The sequence below is a fragment of the Cucumis melo genome, chromosome 5 (genome assembly GCF_025177605.1).
Source record: "Cucumis melo cultivar AY chromosome 5, USDA_Cmelo_AY_1.0, whole genome shotgun sequence".
Classification (NCBI taxonomy): Eukaryota; Viridiplantae; Streptophyta; class Magnoliopsida; order Cucurbitales; family Cucurbitaceae; genus Cucumis; species Cucumis melo.
The window spans coordinates 8,294,370-8,312,391 of record NC_066861.1 but is presented as its reverse complement, the minus strand read 5'-3'; the positions used below and the strand labels follow the sequence as shown (position 1 = coordinate 8,312,391).

Sequence of the window (18,022 nt, the reverse complement as noted above, 5' to 3'; positions counted from 1 at the left end):
TTGCCTAATCTCAACCCAAAATGCCTAATCCTCAAATCATTGACACTTAATAAAAAACTCCTCTTTTCCGATAACCATGCATACTTTTAATGAAACTTTTGAGTCTCTTTTTAATCTTACTCCAAACAACACTTATTCATCCAAGCTCTGCAAAAGACTTAAGCTTCTTTAGGGTTTGGGGTTTACATTAGGTTAATTTTATATGGTTACTGTACAATATTTTTATAGTCACGCCCCTCTCATATCACCTACTATCGACTTGAGAGACTGTGAAAAGTTAACCGACATTGTTCCCTTCCTAAACGACACTAGTTAACCTTTAAACTCTAATCTAAAAAAATTTGCAAGTGGAATCTAAAAACAATAATATTTATCAAAACTGAGATCCAACTTATTTAGTAAAACAACCTTTATAAACAAAATAATCTTGCAGAAAAGATTTAACAATCTCAATTTTCATGAAAATCCATAAAGTTTCCCTTAATTTTTATCTCTATCAAAGTAACTCATTATATCTTAAAAATTCTTTTTAACAATTAAATTCTAATTGGTCCGACAACAGTACGTCCAACACTCTAAAATGCACAATAGTTAACATAACACTTTGGCTTAAGAAAAACATTTAGCAATAGAAAGACATTTTTTAATATAACATTTGTACATATTTACTATTGATAACATTCTATAGATATTTTGTAAGGCATGATCCATAGCCTTACGCAGTATTAAACCTCTTCATCATAAGATGGAACAGTCGATAGGATACAACCTTTACTAATATCCTCCTCTTTTGAGGTATAATAAAATATACCCTTCCTGATGGCCCATAGTTAAATATGTTCATTCACCCTACGGTCAGTATGAAGTCAACAACATGTGCACATTAGGTCTCATAGAAGATTCGGGCTTGTATAAAACATAGTTGAAAACCTTGAAACATACTTTTGCTTTCATAACATGTAGTCATGTATTTTGTTCAACATAACATAGACTTTGGAAATCAACTTGCAAATATTTAAACATTCACACTTTTGCAAACACAATAGTAATCAGTAAACTTAAACAATCGTCTTGAAATATGCTTTGAATAATAGCTTTTAAACCATGCTTTCATAAAGCATTATCGAAATCATTATATCACTGACAACACTTGGTTTTAGCTCTTGGTTTGGAATTTCCTTCAAATTTTTCTTGACTTGAAACTTTAATATTTAAGCTTTAATTAATTCCTTGATAGAAGAAAATATCCAAAAATATATCATAATTGCCAAAATAGCAAAACAACCCAAAAATGACCAAAAATAGCAAATTTAGGCAAGTTGGAAATTAGTGGCACGAGGACAGAGGCTTGGCACACACACATGGGCTAGGCAAGCTTTGTCATGCTAACCTCATAGTGACATGTTGTACATGTCCTGACCGCGTGCCTCATGGTCATGTGCCTTGTGTGCGTTATCCTACTCATTCTAACCTATTTACGCAGCCTGACTGCGTATGTAAACCTTGAACCCTAAGAAACTTGAGTCTTTTAAAGAGCTTGGAAAGTTAGATTGTTGTTGAAGTTAAGCTTGGAAAAAAACACTCAAGAGGTGTCGTGGTAGGTGGAAGAAGGAAAACTATGTTAGAAGGTTTAAGAAGTTAAGAATGTTACGTTGAGAAAGAGGAAATTTAGCTAAGCCCACATTAGGCGTTCTGAGGTATGGTGAGCGGCCAAAAGAGGAGTAAATAAGCTCTAGAGGTTATTGGGCATGATGGCAAGGGTTAGGCGATCAAAGACATGTGAGTGTGTGGCTGACAGGGTTTGGGGGACCAAACTAACGTCTAAGTGGGTTAGGCGACATGATCATGGCTAGGCAAGGAATGCATATCTAGAGCGGTTAGTTAGGCAGTGAAGAAGCATCACTTGGTGTTTTCCCTACGTAGTCATGAGGCCGACAAGAAAACCTTGTTATTTAGAGGTTAGTATGTCTAAAATGGTTGGACAAGATGGTATTGGTCGAGGAGCCTTGGATGTGGGATGAGGCTTGTGGCCAAGTTTAAAGAGGTTAGCAAGACAAGCTTTAAGGAGTTTTGTTTAGGCATTTTGAAGGTTGAAGGCTGACCATGGCAAGTCGGTTAAGTTGATTCCAAGTGTCATTTGCTTCTTTAAGTTAAATTTTGGCAATTTAAGGTGCAAAGAAACTCTCATGCAAGGTTCACTATAAATAGGTCACTTTAGAAGAGAATTTCATTCATTTTACTCATGTGTTTTGGCTTAAATTACTCTCAAACGTTTCTAAATTTAGTCTAGTTTCTATGTTGGGGTTGTCGGTCAATTTTGAGGTGAGGAAGATAAAGTTTCAGCTAAAGAAAGAAAGAAAGATTATTCTCAAAGAGAATATGAGTAGTCTTGCATCCTTTGGATTTTTAGCTGAAATTTTGAGATAAGCAAGTTACAATTTCAAGCAACTTTGTAGAAGAAAATTTTTCCAAAAGATTTACGGATTTTTAGTTATGATTTATCAAAGTAAAGTTAAGTTTATGGATGAAAATCAGTTTATGGAGAATGGTCGAGTGTCAAATAAGGCCACGCGAGTTAAGCGTGAGATTTGGGTGCACGACATAGGATGCGCAAGGTGCACGTGGCCAAAGACTCGTGCAACAACCCAGTGTGCATGGTCATGCGTGGAGAAATGGGCACATGGCCAAGTGAGGCGCATGTCATAACCCTTGCGAAGTAAGCATGCGGCAAGGCATACTAGAACCTGCGCACGTGTCATCCCCATCGCCAATCATGCACATGATCGTATGTCAATGGGTGTTTTTGGGCTTATTTGATGGTTTTTGAAATTTTTAAGTAATGTTTTGGATTTTCATGATTAAAGAGAATTAAATGGACTTGTTTTCCATTCTTATAGGGCAAGAAGAGATTAAGCAAATTTACAAACCAAGTGTCTAAGCTACCATTTGTGAGTGATAAAATGATTTTTGAAAACGTTTCTAAGCATCTTTTATCAATTACTGCTAAAAGTATGATTTAAGCTTTACTAATGTTTGTTAAGATTTAGAAGTAAGATTTCATGTTGTCAATAAACTATTTTGAATAATTTGAGCTAGTAAACTATGATTTATGAGTATGCTTGAAGTCTTTACAACTTTATAAAGATATTTGAAAAAGCATGAGTTTGATGAGAAAGGTTTTAAGCGTTAAAAACCATGGTTTTTCTATATATCGAGATCTTGACGATCAATGTGCACAAAATTTCAGGGGTATATTGCTTTGCTACCCAGTTAGACTCTACCGTAGAGATTATGAACGATAATATTGATAGCACTCTGCTATCTTGATCGAGCAAAGGAGGGATAGTATGAACAAAGCTCTACTATCTTGACGATATTATCAGGCACGGGAGGTCGAGTTAGTTGCTATCATGACCAAGTTTCCAGAATATCGAATTAACAGAGATGAAAAAGCAAAGATTTATTTTAGAAAGCAAAATAGCTATTTATAGATAGAAATAGTTATTTAAAGACAAAAAGATTTTATACCAAGTGAAAAAGTTTTAGAAATTCTACGTCATGTGTTTTATTTTTTAAATTATTTATGCTAAGAGTTAAACTTTAAAGATTAACTATTTCAAAAACATGTTATATAACATTGTTACTCACCAAATATTTCAAATGTTTTCTCATTTTTCAGGTACAAATTATGCATCCCTAAGTGCCAAGCATACTGTTGCTAGGCCAATCAGTTATAAAGAGTTGTTTAAATATTTTAAGTTTATTATCAGAGTCAGTGAGTTACTCTGTTAGAATTTGTTATGGGTCTATAAACCAAAACTGTTAAATATCTTTGTAAGATTGTTTTATAAAAGATGTTTACTAAATGGGCTACACTAAAGTTTTATAAATTTTGTAATTTTGCTTACGCATACATATCATGTGAAAGGTTTAAAGTTAACGGTCAGCTTGTGTCATTCAAATGGGAACGATATCAATCAACTTCACGCTGTCTCTCAGGTTGGGAGTACATAACCAGGGTGGGGGTATGATAGCGTCCTTGTCACTCAACTGTGCCATGGCCATGTCGTGTGCCCTTCAATATATAAAATAACCTCCATACTATTCTCACACGCGTATGACCATCCACGCGGTGATGCTCCCACTTGAAACTTTCTCAAAAACTGTGAAATTTTCAGAATTCATCGAAACACTTTTTTTTAAAGGTAATTTATTATACAACAATAAGGAAGACCCCATAGCCCGAGGACAAGGCACTAAAGCAAGAAACACTAAAAAACACATAAAGAATAATAAAAGCACGAATAAAAAGAACAACAATAGAACAAAAAAACAACAGCACAAAAAAAAAAAACCAATCAAAACAATAAATCCACAAACAAGGAAAAAGAAACCACATAGAGAAAACAACCCCACAGCCCGGGGACAAGAAAACAGAAAAGAATAAAAACAAAAAAGCTAAATAAGATCATGAGCATTTGATATGGCAATCCTAATTCTCAATCCAAAGATCCAAACTATTTATGTAGCAAGAATTTTTGAAATAAGAAACTAACACCTCCTTGGAGTAATTTAGATCAACCAAGAGAAAGTTAGGATTAGATTACCTGTTAGATCAAAGATCTAGAAGCAAGATTTGGAAATTTTGTTCTAAATGGAGCCACTCCTTTAATACTAAGCTATTAATGGTAGTTACCTTAACATGTCAAATTAAAACAAATGTAAATACAATAAAAATGTGATATTAACTAAATCATGAGGTTTTCAAAGTGTTTGGTTCATGGGAGCTTAATGTCTATCCCATAGTCCCGCTTCAAAGGAGAAAACATTGACCTTCAAAATTCTAAATGGTCTATCATCTCTTATATTAGTATGTGGCACATGAAATTGAGGGTGAACTGACCTCTATCCATTCCTGTACATGAAGAATGAATCATTGTTAAATCTTTGATGCCTTAAATCTTGTAGTTGGTCCTTTTGGAACGAGTAGAACATTATGATTCTCATCATTTTCCCCCTCTTCAAAAGGATTTGTCCTTGAATAAAGAAATTCATCACTGAATATTCCCTTGAAAGGTCGATTTTGTATGCATTGTTGTTAACTTTTTCAAGAACTTTGTATTCCTTTGAGATGAAAATTGCTCCTTGCAAAAATACACCCAAACCCAATCACCGAGTTTAAAAATCAGTTCTCTTCTTCCTTTGTTAACTCATAAGGCTACTTTGGAGTTATTTTTTACAATTTTCTCTTTCACTTTCTTGCGCTATGTCTTGATCAACTCTACCTTGTTTGTAGTTGCATCACTTACAAACACATTAGAAGAAATAGGAAGCAAATCAAGAAGTATAAGTGGGTTAAACACATAAACAACTTCAAAAGGAGAATAATGACTTATCTAAAGAAGCCCCTCATAAAGAAAAAGAAAAGAAAAAAAATTATTTTCTTTATTTAAAGAAGCCCCTTGTAAAGCATGTAAAAGAAAAAGAAATTCACTCATCTTCCTCCTTGAAACCCTAGTCGTCGCTTGTCATCTTTCTTCCTCTAACCACTGCCGTACACCAAGTTTCTGCTATTCCTTCTCTGTTGTTCCGTCATCAAGCGTCACCTTGGTCTGGTCGTTTTTCATCGCTTTAGCTAGATCATCCAGCCGTTGAACTCATCGCGTTAAACCCTCGCATCTGTTGCACGCCGCCGGTCATACCCTTCGTCCAAAACTTCACCCATCAACGTTGCTGCACACCACCAGTCACGCCTCTCCTTTATCCTTCCTCAACAAGCGTCACGGTCTGTTCGTGAACTACCATCGAGCCATCTCCAAGCCTCGCTCAAGCCGGCTTCTTCATATGCCTAGCTGTGAGCACATCCAAACCAAGTCGTCCAGTACCAGTAGAAACCTGAGTCGTCCCTGTCTACCAAGTTGCACGTGTAAGTCATCCATCTATTTCAAGCTGAGCCGATTTTCTTAAGTCAAGCCACCAACCTAGTTTTAGTCATATTAAACTTAATTTTGGTATGTTTTGATTGGGTTTTAGTATGCCAATCAAAGATTAAGGACCCTAAATAATTTAATTTTAGATTAAATTGGATTATTTTTCATAAAGGATTGGTTAGATCAAATTGGGAGTTGGTGCTGTCAAATTCTTTTTCCTAAGTTAAGGTTGAATTGGAAGTCAACCTCAACTTTGGGTAAGTTTAAATAATGATTTTTGATCTTTAGGCAGCTGTTAATTAAGTTATTGAACGTAGTATTTTTCTCTTACTGTTTAGGATTTGATTGTTTGGAAAAGCTTGACTATTGCTATTAGAACCATCTTTGGTTAAGCTAATCTCCACGTAAGAGATATTATTTTACTAGACCCTGGTACTAAAGTAATAGTTTGCATGTGATTTTCCTATTATGCATGGACGTAGTTAAAATTCATAATGTATTGATGTTGACGATGACTGATAGTTATGATTGAGTGTATGTTGATGATGATGACTAATAGTTATGACTGAGTTATGTTGATGATGATGATTGATGATGCTAATGTTAATGCATGAAATATTAATCTAATGATTAATTAAGAATGGTATGATTAATATTCATGTCAGGCTTATGATGTTATAATATGCTACATACTATGGATAGGGTGTTCTATTAACTTTACTATTAGAGTAGTACCCACATGGGTGTCCCTCGGGATCACCACCTTTTTGTGACTGTGTAGTCCGACAAGATCACCAGTCCAATATGAGAGGATATGTATATAAGTAACTCGACAGGGTCACTCACAGCCCGATTGTCTTAGTGTTTCTTTTAAGTTCACTAAAGATCAGCTTGTCCTAGGTGTTCTTTTGTGTTCGTCGAAGATCAGTTTTGTCCTAGGTATTCCTTTAGGTTCACCGAAGACCAAAGATGTTCCTACAGGATCACAAATTGCGCTTGTTCGGAAATGCGCCAGTTTAAGGGTACTACTTTACAAGACTCTAAAAGGAAGTTAATAGACACCTAGCAAGGCTAATAGTAGGTCCCTTACTGAGTATATTTTTATACTCACACTTCGAATATTTAATTTTTCAGGCAAAGATAGAGGTAGAGGTAAAGGACCATGGCATGCCATAGGGAAACATTTTGCTTCCACCGTTATGTTATCAGTTTTGATTTTAGTAATTTTGTATTTTTCATTATTACTCTTTTAAAACTAGATAAAGCTCAAGCTAGGATTTTATTTTAGAGATTTATTTCTACATACATTAGTTTATTTATGATTTTAATGAGTACTTGAGGTTTTTATTATGAAAATTATTTTTATTTTCCACTTTGTGTTAAGAATGTTTTTATTTTCCTTTAAGTAGTAATGACCTTGGCTTAGTATAAAGAGTTGGGTCATTACAATTTATCTGTGTCTGAGTGCAAGAAATCATTGGGTCGAGGTCTCGGATTGTTAGGGTGGTTTTTAGATTAAGAGTGCATGGGGTAATTGTCGTCCTCATAGTGATTGGGTTAGATGGGCGGGTTATTTTGTAGGGTGGGAGGAATATTCTCATGCATTCCTTTTGTGTGTGGTTGGCTATCAAAGATAGATTGAGTACTAAAGATAGGTTGAGTAGGTAGGATAGTCCGGCTTCGTCGTCATGCATTAAGTGTGTGATGGGTTTCAAGTCTCGTGACCATTTGCTTTTCTCATGTCCTTTTGGTTATGCTATTTGGTCTCATGTCCTTTAGATTATGGCTTCCACTCACAGTATTATGGGTTGGGATGCTGAGTTGTCTTAGGTTTATTGTTAGGGTATTGGGAAGGATGTGAGGAGAAAGTAGTGGCGTGTGCTCTAGTGTGCTTCGATATACTTCTCTAGTAGGAGCATAATTGATACCACTTAAGAAATCAGATTTGAATCAAATGAAGAAGTTGAAGAGATTCAATACCCGGAAGTTGTAGAGTTATTTGGACAACCCAAGAATCATAAAATTAAACACTTATTAAGAAATTATGTATTTATTTAATGTTTTCTTTCATTTATTATAGCAGTTGAAAAAGCATAAAATTAAATGTTATGCCCTTTCATTTAATATTTTAATTAGTATAAATAGGGTTGTAATTTTCACATTTTAAAAAAGATTTGGGATGAATGAAATCTAAAAATTCTAAAATGTAGAATTTTGTTCTTGTGTGTTCTTATGATAGAATGCACGAATATTTGAAGCATTGAAGTCAGATTTAATTTACTTGCTTGTTGAGTGCTTTAAGATCGAGGGTTGATGGGAGATTCAAAACTTTATCCAATCCTTGGTTTGTTAGATCATCTAAGCAATCTTAGAAGTTGAAATCAAATTGGTTTTGGGGTTGGTTCTTCTTGTCTTGTTCGTTAACATGATTCTTAGATCGAATGTCTAAGGGTCTTTTATCATTTGGTATTACAGCTTTGGCTCTAGAGTGGATATATCTTTCCATTATTGTAATGTGTTCTTTGCTTATTTTATTGATTTATATTTTTTTCAAATTATCTTGTCACATTCTGTCCACTATATAAAATCTAAAAAAAAATTGTCACTTCGAGTCATAATTTTATAATTTGTCTTCTTCAATGTTTTAGATCTAGATCTGATCTACAAACTTGTTTTCTTCAAGGTCTTCTGATTCAATTTCTCTTCAATGATTAATGTCGCCACTTTGAAAATTTGTAAAAAAAATGTTGTGATTTGAGAGATTTCATGTTGAACTTTGTTGTTCATGAATTCAAGAGAAAAGAAGATGACTATCGGGAGCTACATTCGGAAGGGATCTTTTAGATTTGAGGACAAATCTTCTTGAATAAGAGGAGAATGATACGAACTAAAAAATGAAAATTTAATCAAATGAAGAAATTGAAGAGATGAAATGCTTGGAAGTTAAAACGTTACTTGGACAACTCAAACGTAATAAAATTAAATGTTTATAGGGAAATTTTGACATTTCATTTAATATTTTAATTAGTATAAATTAAATGTCCTAACATTTCATTTAATATTTTAATTAGTATAAATAGGGTTATAATTTCCACATTAAAAGAAGATTTGGGATTAATGAAATCTAAAAAATTCTAAAAAGTGAAATTTTGTTTTAGTGTGTTCTTGTAATTGAATGCACGAATTTTTAGAGCATTCAAGTGAGAATTGATCTGTCTAGCTTGTGGAGTGCTTTGAAGATTGAGGGTTGATGGGATGTTCAACACTTTGTCTGATCCATCATTTGCTACATCATCTAAGCGATTTGAATCTAACCTATCTGAGGGGTTCAAAGCAAATTGGCTTGGGGGCTGTTAGGGTTGTGTTCTTTGATTCTTGTTGTTTAACATGGTTAGTAGATCCAATGCCTAGGGGTTTCTTATCACCCATCGACTCGCTGCATCATATAGCACCTGTTTCCCAACCTGCTCAAAGATCGCACCTCCTTGCAACCACGGATTAAGCCACATTCTAAACCTTCTACCATCACTAACATCTAGCCTGGCATGTTCTTTTTGCCTATCACACTAGTGCAAGATAGCCCGAAGGAACCAAGACCGACCCACTCCACAATCAACCGACCACTATGAATCAAGAATCATCTTGCCTTGCTTATATTGAATAGCTCACTAGTTTAAGGATTTCATAGGTTTACCCAATATCATAATTTAGCTACTTTCCCAAATAGCCTACCATTTGTGTGTAAACACGAGTGTTCCAAGTGAACAATTAGTGAGTTGAGTGTGTGAGGTCCCTTTTAATCTGTTCATTATGAATCAAGAATCAGAAAATGGTATGGAGATTAGTGAAGCTATGAGGATAGAAGCACAAGGAGGAGCAATTGTTCATTTAACTCAAGTAATTAATGACTTAACAAATCGATTAGAAAGGATGGAGGTAACTTTAAAGAATCGTTACTAAGGGGAAGTCTTGAACAAAGGAGTTGAAAATGAAGAGGATGAGGATAACGAAACCCTTTTAAACGGAAAAAATCCAAGAGGGAGGAGAGTGTTAGGCCAAGGTAGAAGAAGAGGAAGAAGAGAGGGAAGGGGCATGTTATAAGAAAGAAGGGTTAAAAGGGAGTACTAAAATGAAAGAAGAGAAGAAAAATAGATAAGAGGAGTGAAGCTCACAATTCCTACTTTCCATGGGACAACAGATCTGGAGGAATATGTTTAATATGAGAGAAAAATTAAGCATGTTTTTTATTGCCATAATTTTAGTGAAGAAAGGAAAAGGAAGCTTATTGTAGCTAAATTTGTGGATTATGCAAGTGTTCGGTGGACATCATTAAAACTTTAATGGAGAAGGAATTATGAAGAGCCAATTGAAACTTGAGAGGAATTAAAAGTCCTAATACGAAGGAGGTACATTCCTAAGCACTACATTCGAGAACTCAAGCAATAACTTTACTCCTTACAATAAGGATCCAAAAGTGTGGATGACTATTATAAGGAAATGTAAAACCCTTATGAATAGAACCAATATTTATGAAGATGAAGATGATACAATGGAAAGATTCTTTGGAGGAATGAACTGAGACTTGGTCAACCAAGTGGATAGACAAACTTACTTTGATATGAAAGAGTCGTTACACCTTGCTGTCAAAATTGAAGGCCAATTAGCTTAGGAGAAGATGCACTTTAAGTGGTATGTTTCTTCTAAATCTACTTCTTTTTCTACTACTACGTGGCAAAAGAGTTAGAATAGTAGAAAAGTGGATTTCAAACCTAAAAGAAATTTGAGTTTGAAAAGAAAGATAAGGCTGAGAGTTCCAAAGGTAAAGAAAATTTGGATGGATCAAAGGAAGTTCGAGAAAAGAATCGAGACAAGAATGTTGAAAACATCAAGGGATTGGACATATAGATGCTAGTGATTGTCCAAATGAAAAAACCATGATCATTGAAGATGGTGAAGTTGTCACCAATGGAGAAGAAAGTGAGGAAGACGAGCTAATTGAAGAAGCAATTGAAGAAAATGATGAAGAACTAGAAGATGGGAGTAAATTGACACTTGTTACAAGAAGTCTTCTAAGTGCTTAAGTTAAGGACAATGATATTGAAGATCAAACAGATAATCTTTTCCACTCAAGGTGTTTAGTTAATGGGATGCCTCGTAGTATTGTAATTGGCAATAGAAGTTGCACGAATCTTGTTAGTGTGTTTCTTATCAAACAATTGCAAATTCCAACTCAACATCATCCTAAGCCTAACAAGCTTCAATGGCTCAATGATACTAGAACAATCAAAGGTAGTTTCTCAAGCTTTATTTTCTTTCACCCTGGGAAAGTATAAAGATGAGGTCCTATGTGATGTCTTAGGTATGCATGTTGGAAATATCTTGCTTGGGCGATCGTGACAATTTAATCGAAAGTTTTGAATGATGGGCACTTGAATAAGTATTCTTATACAGAAGATGGAAGGAAAAAAACTCTTGTTCCTTTATGTTCGAAGGATATATTTCCCAATCAACTAAAGTTAGAGAGAAAAAGGAAAGAATTTAAAGAAAAACTGTGAGAAAAAAAAAAGGTGAGTGAAAAATTAGACAAAAATCTACAAGGAAAAAAGAGTGGAGTAAAAAGTGAAAAGCAAAATGAAAAAAAAAACCAAAAAAAAAAAAAAAAAGAGGTAAGGTGAGTTGTTTGGAAAAAGTGAAAGAAGTGAGGAGGGAAATGTTTTCCTAAACATCAATCTTTTCGCTTATGGTATAAGGAAGGGCATTTGGCCTCTAATGTTAACTTGTCTTTGCCTAGTGTGTTTCAATCTCTTTTGCAGGAATTTGAAGAGTAAATCCAACTGAGACAAAAGAAATTCAAAGGCGAGTGGAGGAGCTCGTGGAGAATTGGTATGTACGCAAAAACTTAAGCCCATGTTCTATACCGGTTTTATTAGTGCCAAAGAAGGATGAAACTTGGCGCATGTGTTTGGACTGTAGGGCCGACAACAATATCACTACAAAGTATCGTCATCCTATTTGTAGGCTAGATGGTATGTTTTATGAATTGCATGGTTCATGTTTCTCGACAAAGATCGATTTGAAATCTGGATATCATCAAGTTAGAATGCATGAAGGGGATGAATGGAAAATTGTCTTCAAAACTAAATTTGGATTGTATGAATGGTTTGTTATATCTTTTGTTTTAACTAATGCTCCTAGTACATTTATGCGTTTGATGAATCATTTTTTGGACAAATTTTTGTTGTTTACTTTGATGATACTTTGATTTATTCAAAGACTCTGATTGATCATGAGAAGCATGTTAAGTAAACTTGAATTACACATAGAAAATTGAGGCTTTATACTAACTTCAGCAAGTGTAATTTTTGCATGGAAAAGGTTAACTTTCTTGTCTTTATTGTGCCACACCTCATCTCAAACTACCTATGTCACACCCCGTTCTAAGCTCCCTTCTAACCCAGATCGTAGTTAATCTATTACTTTAAACAACCCGTCCCCCCCTTTTTTAAAGGTATGATTGATAAAATGGTTTTCAAGAATTCTATAAAAATTTTGACAGCACCTCCTCTAAAATATGGGTTAGCCAAACCTATAAAGGGGAGAAATTTCACTTTCATAAAAGTAATAACAACTACAGAATTCACAATGCATCAAGTGTGTCTCACTACACACTTCCAGATAATTCCATAGTTCTAGAGTTTCAGACAGAGAACCATACTCTAATTAGATATGTCGTACAAAATAATTCAACCAAAAGAGGGATCTTCCTAAAACACGAGTTCTTAACCTTACTCTCGCTACGATCTAACCACTCCCTGATGTATTACAAAAGATAACTATATACATTATCGCTACTTGAGGGGGGGAAAGAAAACAATAAACCATAAGTCAAATACTCAATGAGTGGCAAGTTTTCTTAAATTTAAAGCTCATAAAACATACTTAAAGAGGAGAATTATAAATATGCATTAAAAATATGATATTAATGAAAAATGTCATTAACTCATAGCCATTAGACCACCAACAAATCTGTAATCCATACAACCATGGCAAGGCATCTAAGGATACGACAAAAGATAGCTTGTACATGATAAAGAATCATGCGGCCAAAACTAGCTCACACATCCTTAGTACCCACCATGATAGAAACCGTCAACCAATCCAAACCAACCATGATAGCATACTAAGCATATGGCCCGACAATAGCTCACACATGCTCCATATCCACAAGGAAACACACGGCCAAACGGAGCTCATGCACACTTAGCACCTACCATAGTAACTATATACCGCTCCTATGTGCACATAGTGCCACCCAACCATAGGTTAAGCTAGGTCCGAAGCCATATCATAATCTTCCATCCATGTCCTCACTTAGGCTCAGGTTCTCGGATCTTCGGTCACAGCCTCTTTCAGCCCCGGAACCCCCTGACAACCATAAGTAGCGCTACGGAAACACAGTCACGTAGCTTAGGGAAATCACCTTCTCGTTCACCATAAGCATCAATTAACCATATTTCAAAACCAAGTATAATAAAAACTTCAAATACGATTTTAAAAAGTTCAAGCCATGCACATTCTTACAATCGTGACGAACAAACACATCGTTTAAGTGTAATCGAAAACAGAAGGTTGAAACCCGTTTTCTATAAACTCCAAGTCATAACATTCATTAAATCACGATGCGTAAACACATTGTTTAAACATAAATGAAAACGTGGTCATAAACGATTTAGGTCATGGTAGTTTCCAAGCAATATCAAGAGATAATGTGTATATGTATAAACAAAGCTTAAAAATAAGCCACTCACAATCAATGACTCGATCCCCCAGGATTATATGCTTTCCCCACTTCAATTTGGCCTGAAACAACGATTAGGATCTATTAATTATCTTCACAAAGGGAGACGACACAACAATCTTCAACATACTTCATAAGGTCAAATCAAACTTATTTTAGTTTCTAAAGTTTTAAATTCTCAATTCGTCTTAGATTAGGCTAGAATTTTCACCTACGAACCCTTAGACATGAAATCTAGATGCTTAACCACATAAACGTCCAATTTAGTTCAAACACAACGAGTCTTTTATGTAAAAACACTTTTATCTCCATTATCGATGATGTTTTGGGTTTTATATCCATTATATCACACAAGAGACCTTTAAACTTCAACTTAAACTCTTAATGCCACAAAGCACTCAAACTTAAGTCGTCTTTTAAATCCACACTCTTATGTCCTATTTTCATACCTTAGAGGTTTAAATCCATTAACAATCTCAACAACAATCTAACGGGTCAATAACTTAGAAACCTACCCCAACTCATCTAAAATAACCTCAACCGTGTTGACCAAGTTTTCCAAGTTCTAAATTGAAATTTCTCCTAAATGCTTTAGTCTAGGCTAAACATTCCACCCTTGAACCTTAAACTTCACATTAAACTCTTAACAAGATGAGGATCCAAACTTAGTATATACTTAATGGGTCTTGTATATTAATGTTCTCTTAGTTGCAATATCAATAATGTGAGAGATTTAGATCATTTAATAACAAACTCAACGTCAAAGTAACAAGTCAATATCTTAAGAGATTTTCCATACTTATCTTAAACAATCTTAAGTGTAGTGAACAATGCTTCATAGTTCTCTAAGTCCCCAATTTTCCATTCAAACATTATGGGTAAAATCAAGTCCGCGCTAACACGAAGTGGATATTTAAGAACTATGAGAGAACACGCTAAATTTATCTACAACCTTATCAAACACTTGTCAAAATCGCCTTGATAACACGTTAACGCCTTTCTAAATTCGAATCTATGATCTAAAACTATTGTGTGTTCGAAACTTATACACGCAACAACCAAACAAATCTCTAAAGTTAGAAGAAAGTCCCTTCTTGACCTCAAATGTTCAACTTTCGGACCCGAGTCTTATGAGTAATCTAATCTAAATGCTTAGATTCAATGGGTATGCAAGAACTCAAAGAAAATTCACTTAAATTACTCCAAAACTTGTCAAGAACCAATTAAAGTACTCTTAACTTCCATGGGCAATATCCTAACCACATTCTAAGGTTAAAATCAAGCATCCGACATCATTGGTTAATCAATATCATTACTAAAATTAGATGAGTACTTAAGACCCGGTCCATAAAGCATTGAATCTTACCCAAGTTGTACCAAAACGCCCAAATTTGAGGTTTTAAACTGCTGGGCAGTGGTTCGAACTTCTTTAAAACATGAATCTAACATTAAACTGTAATGGGTATCGTAAAAACCAAGTTGAAATTTAATAGGTAATTGAAATTTATCAAGAAATCCATTTAAAATGAAGAAGATTTACCTAAAAACTTAGATCCAAGGATACAGGGTTGAAAATAACGAAATTAGCAATGATTCGACTTGTCGAATGACGACGAACGATTGTTAGGTAATGCACAGCTCAATTAACAACGAAACACAATGAGGAAACTCGAATAGATTGTGCCGATTCGAACTAATCGCTTCAAAACGTCGTGGTTCAAGGCGCGCAGCGTGGGTGGTTGTCTTTCGGTGATTAGAGCGGTGCAACGATAGATGGGCATCGTGTCGGCATGGAGAAGCAAATGAACGATGAGGCGGCGGAAGAGATTTCGAAAAGGGGGGTGTGCCGTTCGATCACAAAGAATGAAGAACAAGAAGAAGAAGAAGAAGAAGAAGAAATTATTTTCTTTTCTTTTCTCTTTTTTTCTTTTCTTTTCTCTTTTTTTTTATAACTTAATAATAATGATGGAATGACAAAAATGCCCATCTCTTCAAATTTAAACTTCCTTTTTACCCTCCTTCATTCTTTTAAACACCTATACAAAACAATTTAAGCTTTAAAACTCCATTAATGTAGTTCTAAAATTTCCTTAACACACGAATTAATCTTAAGGAGTATAAAATTATTCCAACTTGTTTTTCACCATTTAAGACATATAAAAAAATATATAGATAAAATAAAAGAGAACGGAACGAGGGCTTACAATCTACTAGCTTAGCTCGAAAGATGGTGTGAAGCAAACTGACATCGCTCTGCTCTAATGATATCTGTCGACTCTACTGAACTCTTGATCCTGATAAACATGCTAATCTCGTTTATAAACTATTTTACATGTAATACAACACAGTGGAACCTAGACCAACCATAGACATACATGAAGTGTAGCCCTAAAATAACTAATTTAGCAAGTAAACCTAATGGAAACACCTTAACCAAAAACATAACCAACAAAGGTTTATACAACTGCAACACCTAGAGTATACACAAACAGTAGAGTATCTATATCTTACAAAGACATTTATAAAATAACAAAACAGACTCTATGTACAACTCCAACCACGTACTGGCAATTGACATAGGAGCTTCAGCAGACTAAGGCAATTTATCAGGCACTGGGAGCTCGATCTCTACCTGGAAAGTGGGAAAACATTTTGGAAGGGTAAGCTATAAAGCTCAGTGAGTGACTCAGTTTAAAACTTTAAATTTAAAGATCAGAGCACGTGAAAACTTGACACATATAAATTTGTTTAATCAAAACATAAATATAAATGTATAATAATAATAATAACAGCTTTCTCAAATACTCAACATGTACATCATTTAAATCTAGCAAGACATATCAAGTATATCAAAACATTTTAACTAACATGACCAATGTACGTTGTGTAGGACATGCCCAAAACAACCAACTTTTACTAGCTCTATGATGTGCCCAGCACTGCCATTTTCTTTGTCGTAGTGAAGCCCACCCAGCATTCACGACAGCATCATTGTTACGGAGTATACTAAACGTCAACAGCGAAATCTAACAGATGTGCACACGGTACCATATAGCCTCGAGCTCAATATCTCAGTCATGTAGTTAACAGAAATCCTCAGAAAATCATACAAAAACATTAAAACATGCCTACTATCTCTATCTTTCGTGAAATTCAACCTTACTAAGATTGTTTGTGGAAAACTAAAAATCTAAAAAATCATACTTGCTTAAAAAGATATTGTTTCAGCTACTTTTCATGAAGTTTATTATAATGTGCTCATATATAAATTTCATCATAAAACCTAAGCTTGAAATATGCTTGAAACCGTTCATAGAAATCATGTACTATTCATATAAATATAATCATAGTTAACAGTTAAAAAAATTGTTTTGAAATTTGTTTCGCCCCTCACAACCTTAAGCTAGTTCCCTGGAGTGTGGACTCGACTTATTTCCTCTTTCCTGCCAAACAAATCAAAACCAAGCGTCAAAACCTTGTATAGTCTTGTATCTTTATACAAACTTAAGATGACGCACAAAACGTGGCATTCAACAATATTCCAAACTTAGGCATAAAAGAGTATTTCTTCTATTTCCCCAGAATTTTCCAGATTCAACAACTTAACATCAAATATTCATACATTTCTCAATACTTCACCAAACTTAATGTAATTTATATCAAACTCTTTGTTTTTACCTCTTCTACAACATACTTGAAGGAAAGAAAATGAGATTCTGAACAAATTGCTACAAAGTTGGCCCGAAACAAAAAGAGTCCAAAATCAAGTCTTCTACTATCCCCTGACTTGATCTTGAAACTAAGCTTACTTTTAGTCATTTTTGGCTCATGATTGCTTCATCAATGTTGTAGTAAATTTCATAGGCTTTTCAACCATACCTTATAGAGCTTCTAACTTCCTCTGTAGGATCTGAAACACTTGAAAAACCAGAGCATTTACGAAATTCGCACCCAAATTTATGACCTGAATGCCACTTCAAAAAACACCAATCTAAACTCATAATTTGTTCATGCTTCCTTCACAAAACTTGTTAAAAATTGAATGAACTTTCCAAAAAAAAAAAACATCACCTTTTAATTCCTCTTGAGAAGTGGAACCAACTAAAAAAGCAAAGGATGTCTGTGAACACCAAGCTTCTGCCATGGCTGTCTATCCCTTCATGTTTTTCTTCATCTATTTCACCTTATTTCACAGCCCTTCCCTCTTTTTCTTCTTCCTCAAACTCTACCTCAAAATCCTCTTGAAAGTTTGGTGAAAATTTAATGAAGACATGGTTTGGCGGTGGAGAGAAAA

The 18,022-nt window shown here is 34.6% G+C and overlaps 1 long non-coding RNA gene across 1 annotated transcript; it reads right to left on the bottom strand.

The window, feature by feature from the left end:
- Positions 1–12,951: 12,951 nt before the first annotated feature.
- LOC127149467 (uncharacterized) lies at positions 12,952–15,633 on the bottom strand. Its single transcript, XR_007821090.1, has 3 exons — positions 15,269–15,633; positions 13,739–13,790; positions 12,952–13,374 (listed from the first exon to the last, which is right to left on the bottom strand). It is a non-coding gene; the product is annotated as an uncharacterized LOC127149467 (long non-coding RNA).
- Between the last annotated feature and the right edge of the window lie 2,389 nt (positions 15,634–18,022).